The sequence below is a fragment of the Ceratotherium simum genome, chromosome 4 (genome assembly GCF_057802395.1).
Source record: "Ceratotherium simum simum isolate JZ-2026a chromosome 4, ASM5780239v1, whole genome shotgun sequence".
Lineage (NCBI taxonomy): Eukaryota > Metazoa > Chordata > Mammalia > Perissodactyla > Rhinocerotidae > Ceratotherium > Ceratotherium simum.
Window position 1 is genome coordinate 32,696,742 of NC_141903.1, and position 21,386 is coordinate 32,718,127.

A 21,386-nucleotide genomic window follows, 5' to 3' on the forward strand; every position below is an offset into this window, starting at 1 on the left:
TTTCCTCCTTCAACAGCAGAAAATTTAATAATGAACCCAGCACAATTCACAGGGAGGAAAGGAAATTTCCCAAACCAATTCTCCGGGGAAGAGACATGAGGCTGATTGCAGGGTGAAAACGTAATAGCTGCCTGATGTTCCACAGAAAAGGGGGTCTGAACCGTTTGAACAGTTGGGCACTTAGGAAATGGGTGATTTTATTACCCCTGCTGAAAAAGAACATCGAACCAGGTTTTCCCTCTTGTGTTCAACATACGGGGGGCTGCAAAGACCACACAGACAACAGACGACACACGAGGATCTGCTTCTCTAAGAAGGCAAAAAATAACTTTCTGCTTGGTCATTATGGTTGGCGGACAGAATTAGTTTTAAGTTTGATGACTGTGGGTAGTGAGACTTCCATAATATAGATAGACCTTAAATTTCACTATAAATTATCCTAAATCCTATGGAAATATCCATACTTATGAGCATACAATTTCCTCCATAAAATTCAGATAATCTCAGATCCTTAGTGATTCTATGCATGAAAGATTAACTTTATTCATGAAATGACTTTTCTCTGGTTAATAGATAATCAATCACACTAATTGTATGGAATAACTCATCTAATTTTGCAATAACTCTTAAAGGACCTATTCTTGGGATTCTTCTTTTACTGATGAGTGTCACCTAGTTGGGAAGTGGCAGAGGAAGGATTCAAACCCGGGTCTTCTGGATGCCTAAACTTTTCCCACCACAGTGTTGTCTTCCCAACATTCGGGTCATTTCAAGGAGCACAAAGGCCTTTGATGTCCAGAAGCTTCTACCATTTTCCTAAAATCCATTTAAACAATTAAAAAGGCATATCTATGAATGTAATTAATACCTGATAGTTCCACAGTAAATTTTGGTTAAAAGGGTTACACATTCATTATACTATTTAATCCTCACAACAACCTGTGAGAATTAAATGTTATTTTCCTTATTTTACAGACAGAAAATTGAGTCTGGGAGGGGTCAGGGAACCTGCCTGGGTCCCATGGCCAGTAAGTGATAATTGACCCCAGATTCAACCTAAGTTCTCTGTTTCCATAGCCCTCTCGGCTGTTGCCTTACCATGGGTTCTCAGCCCTTGGAGGAGCAGATTCTTTGTTTTCTCTGCCTTTCTTGTCTTGTTACACAGCATATGTGTTCCTTTGCACTTCCTGATGAAAGATCCAAGTACAAGTAAGCAAGTGCTTGATGCTACAAGCTGGCGATTCTGGACACTCTGATGCAATCATCTTTTTGACCATATCCTCAAGGAATAAACACAGGAGAGAGAGCTGCTGGAGTTTTTTGTTTTCTTTTAAACAATAATAGATGTTCAAGTTGCTATCAGTGTTTGAGGTTTCTCATCAGCCAAAACTGTCTACTCTATAATATATGCTGACCTTCTAGGCTGATAAACCTGCATGATTATTGACTTCTGCAGAAGTTGGTATTTGCATATTATTTTGGGGACATAGTTCTGACAACATCGGGAACAACAAGTATGATAAATCATTATGGGGCAGGCTGGCTGTGAGAAGGGTACTTTCAATTGTACCAGGCAAATGGCAGACAGATGAGTTTTTATCAAGGCTACAAGTAAATTTCAGTTTTCTCTACACACTCAGCCTCCAGATTGAACCAGAATGGCAATTTTTGTTTCCATCAATTAGAGGAGCCAGTCTCGAAGGGGTCACTGCTGGTTTATTTGCCACGTCTGTGACAGCAATTGTGCTAAAAGAAAGATGACGTACGTCACCCATTTAAATGAGTGTATAGTCCTGGTTTTATTTGGTGAGACCTGTCATCAAACTAAAAAGTTAAAAAGCAATCAACTGTGTTTTTTTGTATGTCATGGCAAACCAAATATCTCCCCCAGTTTTTTCAGAATTATTTAGCCTCTAAATTGACTGACATTTACTTGGCGTGGTGTCTGATGTTAGTTCATTCAAGAATATTTATTGACCACCTACTATATGGAAAGGACTATGCCAGCACTGGGGATACAGTTAAGTATAACATCTGTAGTATCCCTGCCCTCATAAGCCTTACATTCTAGAGAGACACAAAGAAGTTAATATGTCCTTGAATGCCCAGAGAAGGTGTCTCTGAAGAGGCAGTATTTGATTTTGCACTGAAGGATGAAAAGAAGCTGGCTATGTGACAACCTCAGGATGAGCATGCCAGGCAGAGGATGGAGCAAGTGCCCCAAAATGGGAGGTGCTGGCCTGTTTGAGGAACAGAAAGAAGGCTGAAATGGCTGCCAGGTGGTTAGCAAGGGTATAACGAGGGCGTGGGGTAGAGGCGAGAGGGAATAGGAGTGGTGAGTTTGGAAAGGTAGACAGGCACCAAATCATGTGAGGCCTTGCATGTTTCAGTAAAGAATTGGAGTGACAATGATACTGATGTCTCCACCCTGCTGAACTCAGTCAGATACCTTTGTCTACTTCTTCTACTTACCCCTAACTCTAAGGAGGCACTACTGGGTCCTTCATGTTTTCTCGGGTCTTCTCAAAAATAACTAGTTCTCTGTGGAGTTAAGCACAGGTAGTTCTGGTTTGGAAGGACTTCAGGACACCAGGAAGTAAACTCGACCTTCAATGCTGGAAGAAACCTCAACTCTATTGGACTTCTCTTACGGGGAAAATACCTCCAGAAGTTTATTTTGGTTTGGTTTTTTTTGTTTTCTTATCTAATTTGACAGAGATATGACCCTTCTTTTTGAGTAATGTAATAGACAAGCATAGAAATGACACAGTTATAGACGTATATTATTTGGCTGCATGATACAGTGATGATGACCCTTCCAACATAAGAAAAAATTACAAATAGAATATATTGGATTTGGCAGTATTGCTTTTTATGGAATCTCTGTAGTTGAATAAATTGGTAAAATTTACAAAAAAAGAAACCTGGGGCAGAGGTCAGCATTCTCTCTGAGTCCCAAACTGTTCTCCTGCCAATTCCTGTTCATCCTCCAGATCTTAGCTCAGTATGCAGTCACTTCTCAGAGAATGGAGAATGTTACCATGTTACCAGTGCTAAGACGTGCTATAGACAAAGGTAAGCAGGCTGGCAATACTTGAAGGATTTCATTAACCTTATAGAGACCAAGAGCCACAGCCAAGACAGATTAGGTGATGTCTCCAACTCCTCTCCACTTTTTACCAAGACTCAGAGAGAAAAAACAGACAAATCTTCTTTCAGCCCAGTATTTTACATCTTCTCCCAAATTCCACATCCCCCCCTCAGCACAACACCATAGCCTCCCCTACTATGTGAGAGGGCAATAGAGTAAACATCATAAAAAAGATGGGATATATCAGCTAGTCACTGTAAATTCCCTTATTCTATCCTGGAAGGCTCTGTGAAATCTGGGCATGTTGTAAAATCAGACATTTGTGATCCTCAACACCACCCATAAGCTCTAATCAATTTGAGCTTGATTTGATTTGACATCTTGGGCCAGGACTTGTCAGCCAGCTCTTGATGAATAGATTACAATACCCAGCATTACCTAGATCTTACAGATAAGCTCAGGCATTATTCTCCCAAATTTCCATCATTTGCTTACCATCATCACATTATTTGTTGTATCACTTGATCTCCTTTATTATTATTTACTAAATATTTTTCTTAAAATTGACTCACTTTTTCACACTTCAATCAACTTAAAAAGGAAAATTACATTACCTATTACAAATGGAAAATCAATATCAATGACCATAAATAGAAGGTGACCATTGAAACAAATATAGTGAAACAAAATAATGTTATTAAAATTCTAGCTATACACTTCTGCTTCCAGCCAAGAAAGAATGATAGGGACTGTGTCTACCCTCCTGCCTCAAACAACCAACAAATGGACACTGAACATCAGACAACAAAGGACAGTGATCTCTGAGAGAGGAGAACAGATGAATTGAGTCCTACAATTGTTCTAACTTACTGTCTAGGAAGTAGGAAGAGGAACCCAGGTAAAGCACAGAGGTCTCTCTGAATTGAGGAGATGTTGCTGAGAATCTGGGGAGAACAAGGCAGCTAGAATTCAGAAGACAGAGAAGAGAGAGCTGTACTGAGAGTACCCGAGAGATATGCAGAAGTTCCCCTTTCAGAACTCAGCAGAGTACTGAGCAGCGCACGCATAGGAGGAATCTACATAAGGATAGAGAAAGAATCACCCAGAAGGATTAGTGGAAATAGTATTTGGGGCTCACACAGAGCCAAGTATAGTACCTGTCCCTATTAGCCAGATTGGAAAACCTCATGATTCATGAGTTATTGGGGAGATTACTCAGACATGAATAGTCACTTGCCTTAGAAGTGGTAAATAATTATCCCTAGACTGATCACTGCTCTGCTATCATCTAAAAAGTCTCAAAAAGAAAACCCAAAAGGATCAATCTGTTTCCACATATTAGTGGTGATGGTGACTCAGAACAAAACTCAATGATATTTACAGGAATACAAAAATATTTGGTACCCAACACGGTAAAATTCACAATGTTTTACAATGAGTAAAAAAATTACTAGATATGCAAAGAAGCAGAAAAACACCATCTATGATGAGAAGAAAAATCAATCAATTAAAACCAACCCCAAATTGCCATTGGTGTTAGAATTAGCAGACAAAGACATTAAAATAGTTCTCATACCTATATTTCATATTTTCAAAAAGTTAACTAGAGACAAAGAAGATATAAAAAAGACCACGCCATGATTTTTTAAAAAGACCGAAATCAGACTTTTGGAAATGAAAAACACAATATTTAAGGTGAAGAATATAATAATGGAATTAATGACAGATTAGACGTTAAATCATAAAAGATTCATGAACTTAAAGACATAGCAATAGAAACAATACAAAATAAAACAAAGTACAGAGAATATCATTTTTTTAATGAAAAGAGCATCTGCTTGCTGTGAGACAACTTCAAGCAGCCTAATGTATGTGTATTTGGAATCCGTAAAGGAGATGAGAGACAGGAGAGGACAAACAAAAAATATTTAAAGAAATAATGGCCAAAAATGTTTCAGATTTGATGAAAACCATAAAGTTACAGATCTAAAAAGCTCAATGAAAACTGTACGAGGGGACATCTTAACCAAATTGCTAAAAAACAGTGATAAAAAGAAAATCTTAAAAGCAGCCAAAGGAAAAAAGTCATGATACATAGAGAGGGGCAAAAATAAGGATGTCAACAGATTTCTCATTGGATACCATGCAAGCAGGAAGGCAGTGGAGCACCGTCTTTAAAGTACTGAAGGTACTGTTAACCTAGAAACCTACACTAAGGGAAAATAACCTTCAAAAACAAAGACTCTTTCAGTCCTACAAAAGTTGAAAGAAGTCATCACTAGCAGACCTGCCCTACAGGACATATTACTGGAAGTCCTTCAGGAAGAAGAGAAATACTAGGTGGAAATGTGGATCTACACCAAGGAATGAAGAGCATTCGAACTGGAATTATGACCTAAACAAATTGAGAAAGGTATGCTGCTCACGAGTTGGAAGACTTAATATTGTTAAGAAGTCAATTCTCCTCTAATTTATAGATTCAATGCAATCCAAACAAAATTGCAGCAGGCCTTTTTATTGAAATTGACAAGCTGATTCTAAAACATATGGAAATGCAAAGGACCTCTAGAATGGCTAATATAAGGCTATGGTAATCAAGACAGTGTGGTAGTGGCATAAAGATAGACATATAGATTCTTGGAGCAGAATAGAGTCCAGATATAGACCCACACATATATGGGCAACAGACTTTTGACATAGGTGTGAAGATAATTCAGTGGAGAAAATGTAACCTTTTCAATAATGGTACTGGGTCAATTGGATATCACGTGAAAAAAAAAAGAACTTCAATTCACACCTTATACCATAAGCAAAAATTAACTCAAAATGGATCACAGACCTAAATATAAAACTTAAAACTATGTAACTTCTAGGAGAAAATCTTTGTGATGTTGGCTTAGGCAAAGATTTCTTAAATAAAACGTGAAAATTACGATGCACAAAAAAAACAATTATTAATTGGACTTTATCAAAATTAAAAACTTTTGCTCTTAAGAAACACTGTTAAGGGGGCCTGCCCCGTGGCTTAGCGGTTAGGTGCACACACTCCGCTACTGGCAGCCCGGTTCAGATCCCGGGCGTGCACCGACACACTGCTTGTCCGGCCATGATGAGGCGGCGTCCCACATACAGCAACTAGAAGGATGTGCAGCTATGACATACAACTATCTACTGGGGCTCTGGGGAGAAAAAGGGAAAAAAAAAAGGAGGAGGATTGGCAATAGATGTTAGCTCAGGGCTGGTCTTCCCCGCAAAAAAAAAAAAAACACTGTTGGGGCCAGCCCAGTGGCGCAAGTGGTTAAGTGCGCACACTCTGCTGTGGCGGCCCGGGGTTTGCCGGTTCGGATCCCGGCACGCACCAACGCACTGCTTGGAAAGCCCTGCTGTGGCGGAGTCCCATATAAAGTGGAGGAAGATGGGCACGGATGTTAGCGCAGGGTCTGTCTTCCTCAGCAAAAAAAGAGGATTGGCAGATGTTAGCACAGGGCTGATCTCCTCACAAAAAAAAAAAAAACACTGTTAAGAAAATGAGAAGACAAGCCACAGACTGGGAGAGAATATTTGTAAATTGTACATCTAATAAAGTACTTATATCCAGGATAAATAAAGAACTCAGAAAACTCAATAATAAGAAGACAACCAAATTTTTTAAATTAGCAAAATATTTGAACAGATACCTCACCAAAGAAGATAAACAGATGGCAAATAAACATCATTAGTCATTAGGGAAAGGCAATTTAAAAGTACAGTGTTAGGGGCTGGCCCCGTGGCGTAGTGGTCAAGTGCATGCACCCCATTGCTGGCGGCCAGGGTTCGGATCCCGGGCACACACCGATGCACCACATGTCAGGCCATGCTGTGGCAGCGTCCCATATAAAGTGGAGGAAGACAGGCACAGGTGTTAGCCCAGGGCCAGTCTTCCTCAGCAAAAAAGAGGAGGATTGGCATGGATGTTAGCTCAGGGTTGATCTTCCTCACAAAAAAAAAAAAAAAAAAAAAAAGCACAGTCTTATATGACTACATACCTACGAGGATGGCTAAAATTAAAAAGACTGACTACTATAACAAGTGCTGAAGACTGGCACTCTCATACTCTTCTGGTGTAAATGTAAAATGGTACAACCACTTTGAAAAATGTTTTGACAGAAAAGTTAAATACACACCTACCATGTGATTAGCTATTTCACTCCTGGATACTCACCCAAGAGAAATAAAATCATGTAGCCATACAAAGACTTGAACATGAGTGTTCGTAGTAGCTTTATATGTAATAGCCAAAAACTGGAACAACTCAACTGTCCATCAACAGATGAATGGATAAACACATGGTGGTACATTCAAATAATGGAATACTGCCCAGCTATAAAAAGGCATAAACTATTGACACAAAACAATGTGGATGAATCTCAAAGTAAATATATTAAGTGAAAGGAGCCAGAAAAAAAGTACACAGTGTATTATTCCATTTATACAAATCTCTCAAAAAATGTAAACTAATCCATAATGATAGAAAGTCAGTCAGTGGTTACCTGGGGGGTGCAGTAGAGACGGGAAGATGTGGAGGGAGGGATCACAATGAGTCACAAGGAAACTTTTGGGAGTGACGGAAATATTCATTATCTTGATGGTGGTAATGGTCCTATGGGTGTATACATATGCCACATCGTTCCAATTATGCCTTTTAAATAAGCAGTTTGTTTGGGTTCAATTATACCTCAATAAAGCTGTTAAAAATATTCTGTTGCCTGACTGAGGCCTGCTCTTCCTTTAGTAAAAGGCAGATTAGCTTAGGTTAGAAAGGTGTTAAAGGCAGACCAGCACAGATGCTTTCACCTTGATGCACAAAGAGTGATGGAAAGAGAAGTCAAAAGGGAATAACTTTTGCCTTCTGCAGTTCCGTGTTATTAAATGCTCTGTCCACGAACCACTTTAAACAACCTCATATATCAGCAGGTGGGCTATATATCCATATCCATCCCATGCTTTGAGAAACACTGAACCGGGAGAAACTTTGGAAGGGTATAGAAAGTATTACAGGTGACTTTATTTAATAAATCTTGAATTGAAACTGGAAGTCTACCACCTTGCTTAATCTTGGAGCGGCCATGACTCTAGACCAACATTGCTTAAGTGAGGAACCCAGGACACCCTTCCAGATTCCTATTAAGCCATTGAGTGATTATGGCTTCTTTCTTCATACCCCAAAATTCTGCAGATTTTAACAGCCCATTCTGGTCTCTTCCCCAAACAGGGCAGATACAATGCCTGGTTTCAAGGTAAGATCTATAGTAAACAGTAAAATGTGAAAACATAAATTTCCAAAAGCAGAGGAAGATGAATGAGATAGCCAAGAGAAGGGAATTACTGTAAGCAGTGTTCTCGCACAATTATAAAGGCCAAATCTCCTCCCAGGCTGTTGCTGCCTTCAAAATAAATAAGATGTGCACTGATGCAAAATCAAATCATGACGTTGGTCAGTGGGCTTTATTCCAGCTGCAGGAGGAAGTGGTCTCCCCAAGCACAGAAAGCGAGCACTCTTCAAAAGATGACTTGAAAGCAACAGTCATAACACACTTGGGATAACACAGGTCAACATAAATGAGGAAATTATCCGAGGCCAAAAGGATGCAAAATGAGGTAAGTACTACAGAAGATTTATCTGAGGTATGACACTCTGAATTTGCTTGCCCTACAAAGAGAGAACATTGCAAATGTCATTGCACTGATTTTCTATTACTGCTGTAACAATTTACGACAAACTTAGTGGCTTAAGGCAACACAAATTAATTATCTTATAATTTTTAAGATCAGAAATCTAACACGGGTCTCACTGGGCTAAAATCTTGGAGTCTGCAGGGTTGCATTCCTTTCTGGAGGCTCTAGGGAAGAGCCTCTATTTCCATGCCTTTTCTGACTTCTGGAGACTGCCTGTGTTCCTTGGCTCATGGCCCTCTTCTTCCATCTTCAAAGCTAACAATGGTGAGTTGTGTTCTCTTCACATTGCCTCACTCCCACCTTCTCTTTTGTCATCAAATCTCCCTTTGCCTCTCTCTTCCACTTTTAAGGATCTTTGTGATTACATTGGGCCCAACTGGATAATCCAGAGTGATACCCCCTTCTCAAGATCCTTAATTTAATCACATATGTAAAAGTCCCTTTTGCTGCATGAGGTAACGTATGCACAGGATCCTGGGATTAGGAAGTGAACATCCTTGGGGCCTTTATTTCATCTATCATAGTCATTGAGTCATTGGTGTGTGGGAAACCATTATCTGTACAGGGAAAAGAGCAATCCTAGGACTCTATAAAAGGATCCTTGGGGCAGAAAGAGAAAGCAGGCCCTTCCATGGTGTCCTACAGAAAGGACAAGAATATCAGGGAAGTAGGCGAGGACTCCTGGTGGAAAGAGCTCAGATTTTGACTAGAAAGTCATGAAGGAAACATGAAGGAAATGTGAGGTGGAGCTTAGCAATTAGAAAGGAAAGGAAGAAAAGTCTGCCCTGGTGCGCGTGCTTTTTCGAGATCGTTTGTCTCCATGCTTTCTAGATGAAGACAGCAAAGTTGAGGCTGCCTTATAACTGATTTAAGGATGGATCCAGGCCAAGTTTGTTTACAGGTCGGTACTGAAAACTCACCCCCTTTCCAGTATCACCACTTCCCCTAACTCATCAGTGAGATATCACAGGCACCTTATCCCTTACTCAACATTAGGCTTTGGGTCTATACAAACATGCATGTCCCCCCTCTGGATGTAGTAGAGCTTTGAGCTGTCATCATTGTAGAGGTAGGAGGTCTTTCTCTCTCTTCTCACTCTGTTTGATTTCCACTATCACCAGGCTCCAGGGAGGAGGGGTTACAAATCCCTCAGATTCCAGAACACCACTTGGGCCACATTTACAAGTGAGTGGGGTCCATATGAACAGCTTTTCTTCTTCTGTGCAGAATTTGTAAGCTGAGTCAGGTTCCCTTTAGAGCCTCACTTCCTCAAAGAGCCTAAACACATCTTCACATCAAGTTCCCATGTTCGGAGTCCAGTAGGAATGTAGTAATGTCCAAAGGTCTAGGCCACATGGTCCATCTCAGCTTTACCAGGTAACAATGATCCACTTGTGGTTTATCACATGTAACTCTGTCCTTTCCCACTCTCCCTTTGAAACTCTTCTAGGAAGCCAACTCTGAATACACATACACACACACTGCGGAATCCCCCTCCGTACTAAGTATCAGTGAGACCCTGGACAAGGGGTAAGATACTTAATCTTTCTGTGATTTAGTTTCCTCACCTATAACATTGAGATATTGTGATGTGTATCTCATGGGATTGTCATGAGGACTAAATTAGTTTATATCTGAAAGGTGATTAGAACAGTCCTTGCCACATAGCAAGCACTCAATAAATTTTTTTATATATGTATATTAGGGACTCTTCCTTTTTGCTTCCTTAATTCCCTTCTCTTTCACTTCGCTGACACATTTTCTGTGTCACTATCTTAGTCATCATCTGCTTAGGCATCTCTCTCCTCCTCGGGCTGTAGATTCCTTGAGGACAGGAACTGTGTCATGTCTATCCTTTTATCCCTAGCATTGAGCACAGTGCCCAACACAAAGGCACACAATGAATGTTGAATGAATAAATAAGTCAATAAATGAAAAATTTAAGATCTGAACAGACTAGCTATAGCCTGTTTTTGCTATAAAAAAAAGAATGAAAGGAAACAAACCACCTTGTTAAGAGTGCTTATCCCTGGAAGGTGAGATGATATGTACGTGTATTTTCTTCTTCCTACTTTTCTGTTTTTCCTTTATTGAGGGTGTGGATAGGGGCAGAGTGGATGCACAGCAGTGCCTGCAAAGGACTGAGCCTTGCTCTAACCACTCAGGTACAGGGATTATGTTAGTGGAGATGACGCTAGCTGCACTAACAGATTAACTTGGAAATTTTAGTAGCTTAAAGTAATCGAAGTTTATTTCTTGCTCACATGTTAAGGGGTGTGTGTCTTTGTGTGTACTCCATGTAGGCATTCAGGGACCCAGCCCCATGGAGGCTCTGCCATCAACACATGGTTACCAGGTCACCCTAGTGTCTACAGCTGGCTGGTGGACTGAGGAAGAGAGGGCACGTGGAGCTTCATATGGGAGGCTGCACACAGTGTGCCTCACTTCTGCCCACATTCCTGTGGTCCAAATTCAATAACTGCCACAGTAGGCAAGGGAGGTTGGGAAATGTAGTCTAGCTGTACATCCCAACAGAGAGAAAATGGGCTTGGTAAACAGGCAGAAGGTGAGTTGGCTTTCCTGCCCTGCATTCCCTCCACCACAGCCTGTGTACTCAACCTCCTGACTCACCTCCTGACTCATCTCCCCTCCTCAAGTCTCTTCCTTTTTGATTTATCTTCCACACTGCTGCCAAAGTGACTTTTCTAAAATAAATATTTGACATGTCACTTACCTTACTTAGCTCCCTATCATCTAATAAATATTGTTCAAATCTCTGAAAGATAAATCTCTCAGTCCAGAAACTCAAGTGCACAAGTAATATTTCTGCCTGTGACTGAATTTAATTTCAAAGTTGAGCTCCCATTCTGCCAGGTAGTAGAAGTTCGACCTCAATTCAGAGTTTCCTTCCCTTTACCTGTGGTAGGGTCTAAGTTCTTGGGGGTATCACAATGCCAAAGGCTTGACTGAGCATAAGATCCTCAGTGATCATTTCAGAGGGGTTGTCTGAAACCAAAAGCATCTTAGAAGATTCCAGGAAACCATCTTGAGAATCTCATTCAAATAGTCATTGAAAGAAAGCAAACTGAGCCCAGCAGTACTGAAAAACAAAGAAACTAACAAAATAAAATAAGATGAGATGTCACTGTGGGGGTGGGGGTGGGGGGAACCATTAAGAAAGAATTCATGACAGAGATGGAAATCTCTTGTGTACGTATCTTTATAAAAGAAAAGAAAAGCAACTTGAGATAAGGAGTCTAATATAGTAGCCGGCCAGCTAGTATATAGAGCAAATAAGTGGCAGCATGTGTTTTAATGCTTTTTATTGGTATATTAATTTATCTCTAAACACCATATTTACATATTTATACAGTTCCTTTCCAACCAAAGTACAACTTGCACTTGAATTTTTACTGGCTTGTAATATAATTCCAACAAACGATATAGAGATATATCTGCTTTACTGAATTATAGTCAAATGTAGAAAGGAAGGGGATGTGTCCAGATATGGAAATGACAAAATATTACATCTGGAAGGAGACTTCATTTTATATATGGAGAATCTGGGGTCTGTAGAAGCAAAGGCTCACCCAAGATCATGCAGCTAATAAGTGACAAGCTAGAGCCCAGATCTAGACTCCCCATAACTACTCTCAGCTAGAACAATGTGGATGGTCGAGGAAATTGGAGCATTTCACTCAGAGCTTCGGAAGGTAGTAGCCACATAAAGCAACAGTCAGCAGCTGAAGTTTTCCTTGTATTCTGAACACCCTTTGCCTTCTTCTAGCCAGAATTTGGACTCACTTCTAGGGCTCTAAATCTCCCTGTGGCTAATGTCGTTTCTTGCCCACACTTACAGACCTAGGTCCGCTGTGCACCTTCCCCCTCCTCTGGTGACAGCACAGGTTGCCTTTGGGGAATAACCCCTCCCCAGTGCATGCAGTCTTGGGGGAAGGTCCTTTCTAGTGTCTGATGTTCCTTGGTTGAGGAGAGTCCATGTGATCCATAGGTGAATCAGAGTCCCTCTCATGGAGATTCAGATCTTGATCAGAGTGACACAAAGATGAAAAATCAGTCAGAGCCAATTCGTCCTATGATACAACCTGAAGAGATTGTCCGTTACTGCATGCTCCCAAGATACCCAGTAATTTCCTAGTTCCTATCTTTCTGAATACTGGTTATTTAGCTTTTCCCTCAATTTGGTTTGTCATCTCAGATCCTTCTAATAAACTCTTTTCTTTGCCTAAGTTTGTTAGAATTGGTTTCAGTTGCTTGCAAATAGCCTGAACTGATAAAACACACAGTAGGCAGTCCTATTGATCAACCTCTACTTAACCGACTTTTTATTAACCAAGTGGATTAACTAGTGCCTCAGCATGCTGAACTCTAATACCTAGTATATCCCTGTACTCCATTTGGGTTCTATACTTAACAAGCATCGTCATGTTTGTTCCCAAACCTATTTATGCCAATTACACATATTATTGCAATTTCGTAACATAATTAAATATTAACTAAACTAATGAAATGTGAAGGCAAAAACAGTGTTCTTGTGAAAAATGAGTTGAATTTTTTGGAGCCTCAATAAAGGTAAGTTACTTAATAAAACAGGATGCCATAAATTAGGTGTGGCTAAGAGGACAATTAGATAATGTTACAAAATTATAAAACTCTAGAAGGTTTTCTTTAAAATCACATTGCTTCTCAAAAGTTTTTAAGTTCTTGTTCCCCTTTAAACACATCAAAACTGGAAATCATAGAGAGTTCCTAATGAGTAACTACTATCAGCAGACCTAAATTCAAAGAAAAGGTTTTGGCTGTACGAAAAATTGGGAAATAAACAAACATTTGTGTGTGTTAAGTTAAAATACTTAAGGTATATATCATTCATTATGATTTCTTGGTTTAATTATATATTTTCAATTTAGCTAAGTGATCAAATTGAATAGGAGGTCTTTGTATACAGAAACCCAAAGGGAAACTCAAACTATACTTGTATCTACTCAAGTGTTAGTACTCAGTGGTACTGGCCTGTCTTGAATTTAGGAACCCTTTCCACAATTCTTTGCCTCTCAAAAGATGAGAGCTGCAAAATATCTGAAGGATTGTCTAGTTCACATCTTCTCTTTACTGATGTGAAAATTGAGGCCCAGAGAGGGGAAGAGATTGTGCTGAGTCATTCAGTGGTTGATGGCAGAGCTGAGACTATGACCCAGGTCTCCTTAATGTATCAACTCATCCTGCAGCACAGGAATTTGGTCCAAAGGATTTTATCCATTTATTTATTCCTCTGTAGACACAGCTTTGATACAAAAAGGAATTATTGTAACAAAACAATGTGAAATAAATTATCAGGTCATTTTAGAAATAGTATCCACTCAAAAAAATATGAAGCTCATTATTCAGAAGTGAAGGAAATGGGAATGAATTACTCCAGGAACTCCGGCTAAATCACAGTTAAGTCATTTGCAAGCATTTTAACTATCTGAGTACTGATGATGGGCCACGCTATCCCTGGTCTGCTTTCTGCTGTGTCACACAGGTTCCCACATCCCCAAATCACTTACCTGATGAGACTTTACAAAGCAACAAGAAAGCTACACTTTACAGTCAATGACCAGACCATAATTTTTTCCTTAATTATCCTACAAATAAAGATGTCCTTTTCACTAAAGTAGATGTGATCACGAAGGTTAATGGTCAATTAGGTAAAAAAAGTAGGAGTGGCTGATCTACTTGTTACTGACTGATTTTTTTTTCATAGAATTGACTGTGTTTGGGGCTGAACTGACAAGATTGAATGACGGTTTCGCATTGGGTAGTCAAGGACAAAGAGAGTTTATTACACACCTAGTCTAGACACCATGTTGACCTCCAGCAGGGTTAACACTCTGCTCCGATCTTCCCTCCTCCCCCCACTCCTATGAGGAGGGTTGTCAGGTTTTATTTCACTCCTTTCTCAAAGGAGGAACAGTGCTGCTCAAAACCAAACACTTGACTTGGACAGACCACCAGAGTTGGTGTGGGAGGGTGTTTGCTTCTTTGCTGGGTTTTATTTCCTAGGAGTCTCCAGAAATCTAGATCAGACAGGAGTTACAAAGCCAAATACTACAGAGCTATGCAATTAATGTATGTGGTGAGGTGAATGAGCCAAGCTAGGGAGCTCTGTATAAACTGGGGAGTCCATAACTCACTAAGGGGGAAGCCACAATGCAGCTCCAGCCTCCTAGAAGAATGTGGGCCCAGTCAGCCGGATCTGCTAACTTTTTAAGAGAGCTAGAAATCTAATTATTTCATGTAAAATCTCTTGATTTTAAAATTAGTTAAAATTTTAAATACTGTTAAAGCCAAATAAGATATATCTTTGGACTAACTATAGTCCATGGGCTATCAATGGGCATCCACTGGCTTCCCCAGGCCTCATCGCTGGCAGGTATGCCCCAGACCAGCCAACTTCACATGGAAATGGGGTAAAATTTGGGAATAAGGCCTTGAGCTTTGGAGAAAAAGGTGAAGCTTCAGCCTGCTTAATTCTAGATCACTTGAACCTATCTAGGCTTAGTGAAAAGAAGGCTTCCTATGACCCAGCCTAGCTTGATCAAGTTCAACGTTAAGACTTGGAGCCAAATCTCAGCATAATAAAAAGTATCAGTTTTCCAGACTAATTTTCTTGTTCTCTATTGATGAATTTCCACCATGGTCCTCTGAGATAGTGATATGGCAAGAATCAGTGGTTCAAGATCCCATGTCTTGGCCATCTTTCTTTCTTTTAAATAACTACGGGTAACCCTGTTATATTCCAGAAAGCTTCCTTTGTACATGTGTGGATGAGCGCAGTAGGCAGAAGATGAGGCTCAACAAATCCTGATAATCTAGCTGAATCAAATTAACAATATTGTCCATTTCATTGGTTCTGTGTAGACACACCAAAAGTTTGGAAGACCCCACTGTATGGGGTCATGATTAAAGCTGAAGTAATCTTAATCTTATTTAATGAAAATGTTCTATTTGTTTTCCACCTCTAGTATTTCAGGGATCAAGCATTCGTATAAGTAATTAGAATTCAATAGAACTAATTGTTCATTATAGAGAGAGCAAAATAATTTACACAGCCTTTGGTCGCAAAGACTTCCTCATGTAATTAAAGAATGCCATATTTTGGCATTTGGTCTTCCTTATTATCTCTGTACTTGGTTAATAAGTTTTTAATTGAAAATCATCTCAATGAGTGAAATTACAATGTGTTAACTGAACCAACCAAATAGTCTGATATTCATCATTAATAGTGTGAGAAGTCAGAGGCTCTATTGTGTTATTTATTTGAGTATTTATCACGTGCAGCTCTATATACCCATAAGAGTAAGAGACGAATTGATCTATTTCTTTTAGAAAGTACCCAAAAAACCCACCATCAGGAGAAATCTTTGGGTAAGATCAGCTACATTTATAAAGTAAGTGCAGTCATGCTCCATCTGTTCTCTGGACCCGTTTCCCTTGTGGAAAGGGAGAGTTAGGCAGGCTCTTCTCTAAAGGACTTTTCTTACCCTGACACTGTGAAGAAGGCTGAACTCTGGATTCCGGTGTCTGAGTTTGAGTCCTTGCTCTACCACTCACTCACTGAGTGACCTTGGATAAGTTCTTCTTTATCAATTTTCTCATCTGTTAAATGGGAATAATAATATTACCAATCTCACTGTGATTGTAAGGATTAAATGGGATAACCCATGTGCTTAGAACAGTGCTTGTTATGTAACAAGCACCAAAAAAAAGTGTTAACTAATAATATTCCAACACTAAAGTAAATACAGTTCCTTACAAGGAGGCCATTGGCCCATTGAAAAGGGGCCCTGGCTCCTCATCCCAGCTCTGAGGTTAGCTAACTCTATCCCTGATGAAGACGATCTTATGAAGGCACTTGATTCTGCGTTTGTAATGAGGACGTTGGACTTGCATTGTTGATCTCAAGAACTACCAATTTATAACTTCCTACAGGTGAGACTTGAACACTCCTGGCGACGCTGAAGTGTATATTTTTATTTAGGTTAACTAACCTCACTCCTAGGATGTAGATTAAAATGAACAGATCTATCACATTGTCTAGGATGAAGTATTTTAAAGTCAGTTACAGATAATATAACACTTTTTCTATTTCCATAGAGGGACACATTCCCTGAGGCAGGAAAAGTGTGGGAGAAAGCTTAGGCCTCTCTCTGCTCGCATCCTCCTTCTTCTCCTCCTCCCTGAGCAGTTGAGTAAGTTGGGGAGAAGGGACTGGTCCTGGAGCTCAGCATTCTCTCTATAGGGAGCAGCCTCGCCTCAGCATACCTGGGCTGAGTGGCCTGCCCAACAAGAGGCCTGCAGCTGGCCCCTCTGCCCTGGCTGGGAGGGAGGGTTTCATTCAGAGAGGAAAGTGTTAGTGGTTGCAGATCCACGCTATGTTCCGACTCAACTTCATCGGTAAAAGCTGGCGTTTTGATCTTGAGCTATCCCATTTCCAGTGATATATTTCTCAATGAGGCCTGAATCCAGAGGGGAAGTGAGCTATTATTTATGTGGCCCCCAAAGTTCCAATAAATATCTTGGGGTCTATTTGAATTGCTTAGAAGAAAAATACTCAAGCGCAGTATGGATTGTTTACACTACGATGCAATTCACTAGCCAGGCCAGACCACAAGGATCCAAAATTTTCAAGGACCTATAAACAGATTTTCCTGGTTAAAAGGTGTGAGTCTTTGGACTCCAGCTGCCCAGCCACTGTTTTCTGAGCCAAACCTCCCTGGTTGAGGATTTTTTCCTTGGAATGTGACTGCCCCTACAGTTCCACCCTGCCTCAGCTAAAAGGTTCTCTGTTCCAGCTCCGAAATCCTGAAGAACTATCCATCTTGTTCTTATTTAAACATTCTAGCCCAGAAATAACTTGCAGGATGAAAGGGGTTCTTATGTCAGCTCTGCCTGTGCTGTTTCACATGGCTACAAGCATTTTCTATGTGCTCATTTTCAGCACTCCTATACAGCACTAATCAGGAAGAAGTTCTCTCCTTCTTGACTTCACATTAGCTGTTGGAACATCCCAAGGTATTCCAGCAGTTGAAGTGATTACACACATCATTGCCAGAGTAATTGTATTTTGGGTCCCTCCTCTCTTTGTGCTGGTCCTTGCAAGTGAATCACGATAGATTTGAAATTTTCTCATAAGGAATCTATTCAGTTGTCCAGACAATAAAAGTAAAACCAGTATTTGTTTCCCTATAACACAATTAATGCCCAGATTCCCGTTGCATATAATAATCATGTCTAATAACCATCGTGATGCATTTACCTGGGGCGATGCACTGGACCGTGGAATTGAGGTTCTTTGTGACTCGGGTATCTGATGGTAATGAAGATATATATCTTTGAACTACAGTTGATGGGTTCTGCCAGGCATCCATGGATTCCACAAACGGTTTCTTTTCCAGATTGTAAAAGGAACTGATAAGCTATTTCCTCTAACCACCAGAGCACTTCAGGCAGAGCTGGGATGGCTCCCATATTGATCCATTCTCTTTGCTCGCAGCCCTCACTCAACCCCTCGGCAAGGCAGAATTTCCTTTAAAACATTTCAAAACACTCCAGATAATTCTGGTGAGATCCAAAGAAGTGCAATTCTTCCCCTGGATTTTATTTTTCTTAACACTCAGGCTCTTGCTTTAGCTATGGAAAAGAAGGATTATTAAATGTGGAAAATCAGAGAAACAGGTCTCTACCTCCAATGTTGTGTTTTAAAGCAGGGAGCTCATAATCTGCTTTTCAGAGAATTATATACTCCTGAGAATACCAGCTAAAGTTGCAGATGAGACAAATTGGAATAATGTCTGAGGACATAAATGTCTCATTTGAGTTGTTTTATATTTAGATTGTATTCTAACATTTATCCTAAAATATGAAAAATAATAAATCACTATAGATGAATTGCAATTCCAAAATTGTTTCTCTCTCTGAAACTGGATTGATATTGCCTTTTAAGGGTGTTTAAGGTATGAGCAGACGAGCAGTATGCTGCCAGAAAAGCCATGTCTAGACCAAATCAAGATCTAATCAAACAGCTTCCAAGGTACAGAAAGGAGACGGAAGCCTCTGCTCATCTTTCAGGTGCTCTGGCACCCACAAGCTCCCAAGGGATTTAGTTACAGGAGAAAGTGACCTGGAGGGTAAATGTCTGGGATATCCTTAATGAAAAACACGACTAACACTTACAAAGGATCCTGTAGAAAATACTGATGTACTGACCATTCAAAATGAACAATACATTGCAACAGTTACTTCAAGATCTTTTTTATTTAAAGAAATAAAAACATTACAAAGAAAGTTGACACCCCCGCTGTTCCCATTCTCAAACATATTTACCTCTCTCCAATCCCAGTAGCAACTACCATCCTAAATAAACAGTATGTCTAATCCACGTTTTTAAACTTTTACTGGGTGTGTATGTCTACATATATCCATAAATACTGTATAGTGTTACCATGCTTATCATTTTTAATTAAAACACATGGTTTCAAGATGTAACTTGCTTTTTCTCATTCAACAGTGTTTTTAAGATCTGTCCATGTTGACATATGAAGATATTCCACATTTATTTTAGCTGTTGTACAACATTCTATATTTATCAATTGATCATAATTTATTAATCCCCATTCTCTTACGGACGAACAGTTGAATCATTTCCAATTTTTTGTTCATTTTGTTAAAAACAATTCTGCAAGGAACATTCTTTGGCATGTCTCCCTGTTGCACGTGTGTAAAAGTTTCACTAGGATATAAACCCACAAGTGGAATTGAGGGTCATAGGGTATGGGCATTTTCAACTATGCTTAATATCACCAAATCACTTTCCAAAGTAATTATACCAATTGGCACTCCTACCGTCCATGATTATGAGTTTCCTTTCCCCACTGGCACCTGATATTAGCAAGCTTCTTATATTCTGCCAATTTTATGGTTGTGAAATGTAATCTGTTTGTTCTAATTCCCTGAATAGTAGTAAAGTTGAGCATCTCTTCATATGTTTATTGGCCATTTGGATTTCTCCTGTGAAATTTCTGCTTATCTCTTCTGCCTGTTATTCTGTATGGTTGTTTGTCTTTTTCTTCTTGATATGTAGGAGCTCCTTACATAGCCTTCTTACTAATCTGTTTATTTTTAACATATGTTGCATCTAGAAGCTCCACTATGCCTCGACAATTAATTAAGAGTTGGAGACTCACACATTCAGGCCTTTTTTGGAGCATCAAAGATTAATCTAAAGAATTTGTGGAACTGTTACATTAAGAAGCTTTTTAGTCTGGGCATAGGGTACTCAGGAGGACCAGTAGACGATGGGGCAAAGGGCAGAACCTAGAAGTTTGATGAAGAGGCTTTGGGATACAATTCTGTCATGATCTCAGGAGTAGAGTTATGACCTAACTAGAAGAAGTTTCTCAGAAAATTCTGATTAGAATTTTAAGACTGTCACCACTGCAAGCATTTCTAATGCTCTAAGAATTATTCAAGCTTTGTAACCAGATACTGATAATCGATTTGCAACACTTACATTGGTAGCTTTTCCTTTAAGGGAAGGGAGGCTACCCGTTGACCTGCAACAATGACTACCGTAAATGATATTCCACCTGAAATTTGCTGCTGCAGAATAAGAATGCTGGATTTCCCTAAACAATGTCATCATTGAAGTTGTTAGATTGATTATCAGAAGTGTCGTTTTACAAAAGCTGTATTTCTAGGAATGTTCTATGGTCTTATTTTTATTGGTGGGAAGGGTCTTTCTACTTAAAATTGTAGGAAGGCAGTTCAACAACAATTAAATTTAACAAATATTTGTTAAGTAAATAGACAGAACCTACCCACACCCCTAAATGGAGGAGGAGGGTATTGGAGGCAAAGGTAGGAAGGAGAAGAAATAGGAAACTCGCCATTAGGAGCCACTCAATCCACCACTGTGGATGAAAAGCTTTCCAAGCAGTTCTTCTGGGGAAGTTAAGGAAAAGTGTGACCCCAGTATAGGGAAAACCCAGAGCGGCTGGCATCTTCTTTTTTCTTTTTCTTTTTTTGTGAGGAAGATCAGCCCTGAGCTAACATCCATGCCACTCCTCCTCTTTTTGCTGAGGAAGACTGGCCCGGGCTAACATCTGTGCCCATCTTCCTCCGCTGTATATGGGACGCTGCCACAGCATGGCCTGACAAGTGGTGCATCGCTGCGCTCCCGGGATCCGAACCCAGACTGCCAGCCGCGGAGCGTGCGCACTTAACTGCTACGCCACAGGGCCGGCCCGGCTGGCATCTTCTTAACGTGGTGGAGCTCTTCCAAGACACTGGACAGCAGTCAAGAGACCAGACATAGATACAGGGAGTATAGACAATTTCCTACACAGAGTCATTTCCCAGAAAACTGGGCAAAACCATAAAATAGAGATAGAAAGTGACTCTTGGTTCCACTTCCTCACCAAAAACAGAGAAGAAATGGTTCAGAGATAAAGTGCTTCTTCTGGACCTGCCCACAGCCCTAAATCATTCCCCATTCCCAACAAGCTGGGGGAATCACTGA